Source organism: Schistocerca nitens, chromosome 9 (genome assembly GCF_023898315.1).
Source record: "Schistocerca nitens isolate TAMUIC-IGC-003100 chromosome 9, iqSchNite1.1, whole genome shotgun sequence".
Taxonomy (NCBI): Eukaryota; Metazoa; Arthropoda; class Insecta; order Orthoptera; family Acrididae; genus Schistocerca; species Schistocerca nitens.
Window position 1 is genome coordinate 201,286,314 of NC_064622.1, and position 9,079 is coordinate 201,295,392.

Genomic DNA, 9,079 nt, shown 5'->3' on the forward strand with positions numbered 1-9,079 from the left:
ATCAGATATCAACTGGGGCTCCAAAAACTGTTCCCACATATCTAGGTATGTAGTTCCAGTAACGGTTTGTTCTGCGAAGAAGAAGGGCACTACACTGTTGACCTTGTTATCCCTAACCACACTTTCACTTTTGCTGTGTCCCGTTGCCACTCCTGCAACACACTTGGTTGTTCGTCTGCCCAGATCCTGCAGTTGTGTCTCTTCACGTGTCCAGAGGTATGAAATGTAGCTTCATCACTGAACAAGTCATTTTGCTTCAAATTATGATTTTCCACAGCTTGTAGCATATCATGACACAAAGCTTGTGTGGCTGCGTAGTCCTCCGTTTCAAGCTTATTTACGACGTGGATATAGTACGCACGTTTGTGCAGCTTGTAGCGAAGATCTCTCCATGCAGTGGTTTGAGGAATACCAAGGTCCGTACTAAGTCTCCTGGTAGATGCGGAAGGGCTACGTGTAATCGCTTCCTGTACACTTTGCACGGTGTCTGGCGTTATGGCCGGCCTCCCTGGACGTTTTTCATCTGCCACACTACCAGTACGCTGGAAGTTATTGACTAGGGTCTTGATAGCAAGCGTGGTGGGGCCTGTTGCCCGGAATCGACGGGCAAAGTCTGTCCGCACCTGTTCATACGTCATTCCACGAAGACGAGCAGAAACAACAGCGATTCGTTCTTCTTTGACTAGCATTCTGTGGTAGTGCCTGCAAGGAACAAATATTCCTTTCTGAAATGTACAGTGACTTACTATATCACTGAAATTTAAAGTACTTACTATATCACTGAAATGTATAGTGACTTTAGAATCACCCTGTATTTTATGAAGTGCGTTATCAATGAAGAATAATGCCCATTTCAGTCAAAAGATTAAGAACGGCAGTGGCCACAACAAACTTGTGACATCGTATAAGGGGAAAAATTGAAACTAAACAATCCATTCAAAGCCTACAATAAGAAAGTAGCTGGTCTGTTGCCTACGTCTACATAACATGCTTTTAGTCTGCACCCCTTGAAAACGAACAAATTTTCACAAAAACATTCCTCCAACCTCAGCTTTCACTCTTTAGCACCGACTATTCGTAATGCCACAAACAGTGGTATGATCAACGACTACAAAACGATTTTTGAGCAGAATTTGAAAACAGATGAATCAGTAGTATTCAACCACTTATCACTCCTCGAGAAAAGCAGCGAACGGTGGAAGGACTAACTTTGCATTTAATCATACAATGTAGGCTTTCACGGCCGGTGTTGTCTTCAGTTGAAACTTCCGGGCTGAGAGGCCGTGGTCGATGTATAAAATTTCCACCTGACGTTTCGTCTCTGTCTGCGGGAGACATCTTCTGAGGTCGTCCGGCTACTGCCACTGAGGCTACAGGTACTCTAACATTTATAGAGCGCATAGAGGGCACCACCATTCGTCACGTGATGCCGACGGTATGCCTATCTTTGGAAGGCGTCATCATTCTCGATTAAGAGTAATCGATTGTTATTCGGCTGGCGCAACGTCGACATCCATATTTTGTCCAACTTTTAAACTTCCTCTTTTCTATTAAAATTGTTGTGGTGTTTGTGAATTTATATTGCTTATCTATACATGCGCGCATGATAATGGGATGTTCTTGCTACAGCGCTTGTCTCATTAAATTTATATCATGATTCCCATCGTGGAAAATATGCTCAGCTACGGCCGATTTTTCGATGTGTCCTAAGCGACAGTTTCTTTTATGTTCGGTGGACAAGTATATATTGGAACAATGAAAAGTGTAAACACCCGCTTAGCCGAACATAAAAGAAACTCTCGCTTAGGACACATCGAAAAATCGGCCGTAGCTGAGCATGTTTTTCAAGATGGGAATCATGAAATAAATTTAATGAGACAAGCGTTGTACAAGAACATCCCATTATCATGCGAGCATGTATAGAGAAGCAATATAAATTCACAAACACCATAACAATTTTAATAGAAAGGAGGAAGTTTAAAAGTTGGACAAAATATGGATATCGACGTTGCGCCAGCATAATGACAATCGATTACTCTTAATCGAGAATGATGACGCCTTCCAAAGATAGGCATACCGTCGGCATCACGTGACGAATGGTGGTGCCCTCTATGCGCTCTATAAATGCGAGAGTACATGGAGCCTCAGTGGCAGTAACCGGACGACCTCAGAAGATGTCTCCCGCACATGGAGATGAAACGTCAGGTGGAAATTTTATACATCGACCACGGCCTCTCAGCCCGGAAGTTTCAACTGAAGATAACTTTGCATTTATTTGACTACTCAGTTTAATTCTTTTAGTCTATGTATCCCGAAACTGAGGGAGTCAAAATTTTTCAATCTTTGATCGATTTCTTCGCTAATGACAGGAAATAATAGGAATAAAAGAAAAAAATTGGGTTGCTTCAGAAACCAGTTATTTTGAGTGGTGTCAACACTCGTGTTAAACCGGCGTTGGAAATAACCGATGTAATGAAAAGCGGTTGTTTGAGTGGTAATCGCCATCTCTACTGATAGTGGTGGTGGGGGGTATCTAGACTTGAGCCACTGCAGAGTAGCGTTAACCAGATCACTGTGCTGTCGGATGTGAGGGTTGGCGACCATTTTGTTGTATTCCTTAATTAATCTTTACTGTCTGCAAATATGAGGAACGGCGACATGGCTAAACAGATGGCCAAGGACGGGAACTGCATTTTATGTGGACAGCAAATAATCTCATGGTCTCATTCAGTTTCGTGTCAACCTTCTTTAACCACTATAAAAACGTGTGATTAATGCTTTTTTGTTGATCACGTCAGTCACAGGTCTTCTTGGTAATGTCTATTCATAATTCCTACTTTTAAAAAAATACAACCAATGACTATATGATGACGCTCAACTGAGTACTTTTTGTCACATACTGTATTGTAGTTACTAACTTTATTTTTCACTCCTGGGCATATCGACCATGCAAATCATCCGTTTTTCCATAACCCTCTAAACTGTACAAACTGCTAATTACAGGTCACCCTTTCTATTTCTGCACAATCCCTGTTTGCATAGAGAATGGAAGCTGTTGTTGGTCACTACCATCTCGGACAAGAATCTGTGGTATCCCCTCTTTCAACGACTGTAAGAACAACAATGAGCGTTAGAACTTCTGATCATCTTCCTGACTATCAGTTCCCAGATATGACAAATGGGGAACTCTGTCTTTCCCCCGCAGGTAGCGGTAAACTAGTCAAACGGTGTCCAACAGGTCACCTGTAACTACGACTTGGAGATGTGCCGATGGTACAAAACGGTTCAGGAAGTTGGTTTGAAACCATTTAATAACGGGTTAAATTGTTCAGTAGGATGGAATGTATAATATAATAAGAAAAAATTAATATTCGAACCTATTTACTACATTTAAGGCTTTGAAGTTAAACTCAGTAAACGAAAAAAGTACCTGAGGTTCTCCTGCACTGACAGCAGTTTTCCTGATGAATTGCGTTCCGACAAAGCTGATGATGGCGGAACACTGAAAATCCTGGGTGTGCGAGTGCAGAAACGTTGCTTAGAGCACAGTATCGCCACCTTATCGATGGAGATTCGTAATTAGCAGCAGCCGACACACAATCTTTCGAAAAGAAAACAACTACATTTCCAAATTCTACTAGATTTGCCACAATAGTTTCGGAGTCAAGTTGAAGCAAATTAATCAGGGTTGCTATATGGTGTTTACCTGACAGTCTTCATTTTCAGTTAGAGCTCATACCATGGGTCTTGAGGGGCTACTATTGTGTTGATAGTTTTGCACGTAAACTCTTTCCTTGTTTCACGGCCGCTTTTACAGATGATTGGTCTACTGCACACAACATTTTGTACTTTTTCAGCAAAGGTTCATCGTTAGCAGGCTTTACATGGACTTCCGACAAAACTTCGTCCTCCTTCTGCTCATGTTGTAGTGTCCAGCTGCCGTATCATCCACTAGCATGACCGTCTTATCGGCCTGGCCGCGCTGCACAACTTATTTGCAGTTAATGTTCCCGTTTCTTCCGCAAGCACTCACAAACATTTAGCAACAGTAACCCATTGCCCAAGAGGGAAGTCTGAATGTGATAGGTCTTGTACTGCATTTCCCTTTCCTCTTATCCCTCTATACTGCATTGAGAACTGGGCCGCCCGTCAAAAGGTTAACTGCCGTTTTGGCAGCACAGTTTGTAACACCATAGCTCTAATACTCTACTGATTTATTTTGCCTTCTGTTTTATTTAATTTTACGTCGTTGAGCCTCTGTAAATATGTTTTATTGAATAGATAACACACAATTGTATACTCCTTTCTTTGTAAAACTTCGATGTCTTGATTTGATTCTATGTAATGTAGTGTATCTGTCATTTAAATTCTTTGTCCCAATTGGAGGGAGACTAAATTTACTGTATATATTTGGAATTCATTTAAATAATTTTGTGTAGAACTACCAACATATGCAAATGTTCTGTTTTATTTAAAACGTTTCTGTGCTGTTATGTAAAGTGCTGACCTTCACTTAGGGTTCTTAGTCGTTTTGTATGTAAGAGGTGTTGTGGTTCCCCTCGGGAACGAAACTGTGTAGCGCGCGCAAAGTGTGGTTGGCCTAGGTAGAAAAGGTGGAATTGAGAGTCAGTCGGAGACGAGCTACCAAACTGTCAATTGCTCATGTAAAAGCTGCATATTGTGCTGGTGCCGAGAGAGAGGCTTCCTGTGCCACTTTCCAATGCCTCGGATGGATGGATAAAGAACTGGAGCTATTCTGGAATTGATGTCTATTATCGCCACCAAGAAATGATAGATTCCGGCAATTCTACCTGCAAATCCACCTACCAACATGCATTTGCCACCACATTGCGCAATCACTGTTAATGGAACACTATAGTAATGTACAGTGAAGGATCAGCTCATTGGATGTTTTGTGTACTCAAATACAAAGTAAATTTTTACTGAACTTTGGTACCTACCGTGATTTATCCTCAGTCACATATCCACTTAGGGTTCCTACCGCGCTATAGTGCTTACCGAGTGTCCCTTATTGAAAGAACATTAAAGCCAAGTGTCTTAACTAATTAATGCCTCTTGAACATAGTAAAAAGAAAGTTAAAGTTAATGTGGCAAGAGAGTGAACTAAAGTAAATGATGCTTGCTGAAAATAATTTTTCCAGTTAAACTGCTTATTAATATGTTGTTTGCCAATTTAAAAATTAAAAGTTCTTGTAACTGCGGATGGTAAAGTTTCGCTTAGTAAATGATCACATTGCTGCTTGTTGCAAATCGCAAAAGGTGAGTCAGTTTCTTACAGATATGTCAAGTTGTGTTTTACTGCAGCAAGAGTTGAGAACTAATACCTTGTTTCTTTAGTGTATTGAAAGTGTGCTTAGTATGCTCTGTTACAGTGGTCAAGATTAAGGGCCCCCCCTCCACTGAAAGTAGTTCAAATGCACAAAGTTACTTAATTACAGCAAATTTCAATAACTCTTGTTATTCAAGTCAAATTCTGTACAATATTGGGTTCCTCTTGTGTATTAAAAGTGCATATTAATGTTGTAACAGGATCCATAGTTTGCCTGTTGTGCTCATACTACATAAGGATTAGTAGAAAGATATCTATGAAAACAGTAACTTCTTTATTCAAAAGACAATGAAAAGTAATCTGTTAGTGGATTCAATTTAACTTTCACTCTAAATACAAAAGTATTTGGTTGAGAGAGACTTGCAGTGAACTACATTTATAATTTTATGTCAACTAGGAAAGTGTTTGAAAAATAATACTTAACCTATGTCCAATTTATGATTCTGCAGTGAATATTAATAGTAATGCTATAAAACCTATTTAGTTTGAATAAGCCCTGAAAGTACTAGTGTGTTCCGTTATCTGTTATATTCATGCAAATAGTTTGTGCTGCTCTAGCTGTTAGTTCCAACCTTAACGTTGACATATGCAGGTGTCAGAGTTCATTGCACTCGCGTGTGGTAAAGTATAAGTTGTGTTTGTCCGTTAAAGTTACTCATACTTAAATTCTTGAACAAGAATTTCAATCATTCTTTTGCCTAATTAGGCTGGCGACCGTTTTCCTTGTTCTTTGAACAGTGTAGATAGGTAAAATATTGTTTGTACTGTTCAAATATGTACGTAATTCTGACTTTCATTTCCGATAAGCCACCTCCGTTAGGTACAACACGGTCAACATAACAAAATTCCTCTCAGAGGGTAACACTGCTCTGTTGCTTTATACCATAATTACTCTAACAAAATAGTTCAATTTTATAAACTGCCTCCAGCTTTGAGGTTATGGTATAGCAGTAGCGGACGGTGGTGTTATACGTGGCTTTTCCGTGACAGGACTGTTTGTTCTGTTGGGGCATAGTACGTAATAAACCAAATTTGGTATTTGATTGCATAAGCTACATAATACCAGTTGCAGTGTTATAAGTTCAGTTCATGAAACACTTCTTGATCTATAATGTCATTTGTCAATAGGATTGCGATATTCGGATACCGTTGGCGTAAAATGTTGCCTGCAAGCAGCGTATTTGAGCATTGTCTATTACAACAGCAATGAAGTTTTCTTTCCTTATCCGATAGAGTACGTAATTTTGCTCTCCAGGACGAATACTATTTCGACTTACTGGATCCGGACTTGTCACTATGAACCATTCAGCACCTGCAACATCGGCCCATTCAGACTTAGCGTTTAGAAGGCCTCCTCTAAGTGCGTAATATGTAGGTGGCTCATAATTAGGTTGTATCGTGTGGATGGTACCAATCCAGTATTGGGATTCTAACAGTGAAAGTGTTACACGTGTTGGATACAACAATATAGCAATACTTCCGTCAATTTCATCACCTGTGACAGCTATAATTGGAGAAAGATGGTACGGGAAACGGTATAACTGTTGGCTTAGGTGCCTATGCAGGCCGTGATGTACCTCCTGAGTAGAAGGCGTAGACCCAATAATACTATTTTTCAACAACTATTTGCAAGTTTCTTTGTTCTTTTCTTGGCACGGATTGGGATGAGTCTGTAATTAATAGACGGTGAACATGCCTGAAATTCATTCAGATGCTGATCGACTAGCGCTTTGGTGCTTTATGACAGCTTGTCGCAATATTAGGGTTCTGTACCTCGTTCGGTAAAAAGCGGAACCTTTATAGACTAACCCTGTTGTCCGTTCGTCTGTATCGTCTACCTGTCTGACTGCTCAAACTGCTACCCCTTTGGAACAGGTACGCGCACCAAGTTGACATTTATGTCATATTAAAGTCTACGGTCCAATGGTGAACAAAGTGCAGATTGAAAAGAATCTCAGTTGAAGCCGCACCCAGACGTACGCTACGTTTAAATACACGCACCGACTGGATATCTAAACGCAGGCCTCGAGGGAAGTTTGAACAACCTCCGAAAAACAATAACGAAAACTTTGGAAAGCGGGAGTACAAAAATAAACATGTGGATAAAAATAGCAACTGTCAAGAGGATAAGTCATAGATATAAGGATAAAAGCGTGGAATCTTTTGTGGGCCATTTACATACATTTAGAATTAAAAAGTAAAAAAAAGAAGTTACAACTTCCTTTATTTTTTTTAAATCTAAGAATATTTGTAAAAGGATGTGGGTAGACGCAACAGATCTGATAAAGGCACCAAGCAAGAGTGGGTAAGGGGGAGACGCCAGATGAAACAGTCTATTAAGTTCGGTAGCCAAAGTTGGCCAATATTGATTTATGCCTTAACTCAATTTGGGAATTTAGTGTCTGGTTGCAAGTTATTCTTAACGCGAGAAAGATCTCCAACTCTTCAAAGATATTAAGAACGTTTCCCGTGAGTTCCGTATGCAAGGTGTAATACGCCAAACTGAATAAACTTGAGAGCTGGTTTCTCAGGATGGGGCAGGATAAGGTTACGATTGTGGATGGGGACGTAATCAGTTACTTTCGGTTGCACAACAAATACGTAAACTAGATTTTGAAAATTTAAAATTTTGAAACAATCTCTTGAGAAAACACAATTGACTGTATAACAGGTGAGGGCCTGAATTAGAAATCAGAAGAACAATTCCAAACAGCACATATTAAGATAAATATTTCATTTCTAAACAAACTGTATGACGGCCGAAGGCTTGACTAGAAAGTAAGAGAAATTATTACTCGGCTGAAGGCCACAAACAATTTCAAATAACAAGCGGCTGAATGCCTGAATTATAAGTCAGGAAAACAATTCCAAATAGCACACATCTCAACAAATACCATGCTTTTAACACAAGTTTGCTTTAAAAAACCTATTTAACACGGCTGAAGGCGTTATTGTGAAAGAAGTGAGATTATTGTTCAGCTGAAGACCACACGCAACTTCAAATCAAAAACGGCCGAAGGCCTGAATTAGAAGTCAGGAAAACAATTCCAAATGGCACACATTTCAACAAATACTTTGCTTTTAAAACAAGTTAGCTGTAAAAAAAAGAAAAAAATAATTGTGTCATGGTTGAAAGCCTTATTACGAAAGAAATGAAATATGAAATTATTGCTCTGTTGAAGGCCACACCAACTATAATTAGAAAATCACAAATACCTTTATAACAACAACACAATCTAAGGAATCAGGCCAAGCGGTTCTCAGCAAGTGATCCAAGGGTCGGCCTGAGAAGGTAACTCAAACGTAAGGTAAGGTGAAACAGGCCGCCAATTGTTGTACTGACGTAACAAGGTAGCAACTCATTTAGAGGCAGCTTTAACGCCGACCGACCGAGTAACCAATCTTCCTAACATCCGATCACCGGTACAACGGTGGAATATTCATAGGCAAGGGCGAAGAGACAGGCAGCACTACGTCTTCAGAAAACACCCAAGGCCGAAGGAAACACTGGAACCAAGGTAGACCTCCCAAAAAATATACACAGTACAATACAAGAGGCTGTCGAACTACACGCAGTGTCGGACAGCATTAACATGACGAGGAAAGGTACACTGCCGGAAAAGTACGCTAACCTCCAGGGCAGGTAACTGGGGCGTAAGCGGCCACAAGGCAGAAAATACCACTGGATGCACTTCACTAATAAGAACAATAATAAATTCAATGATGAAT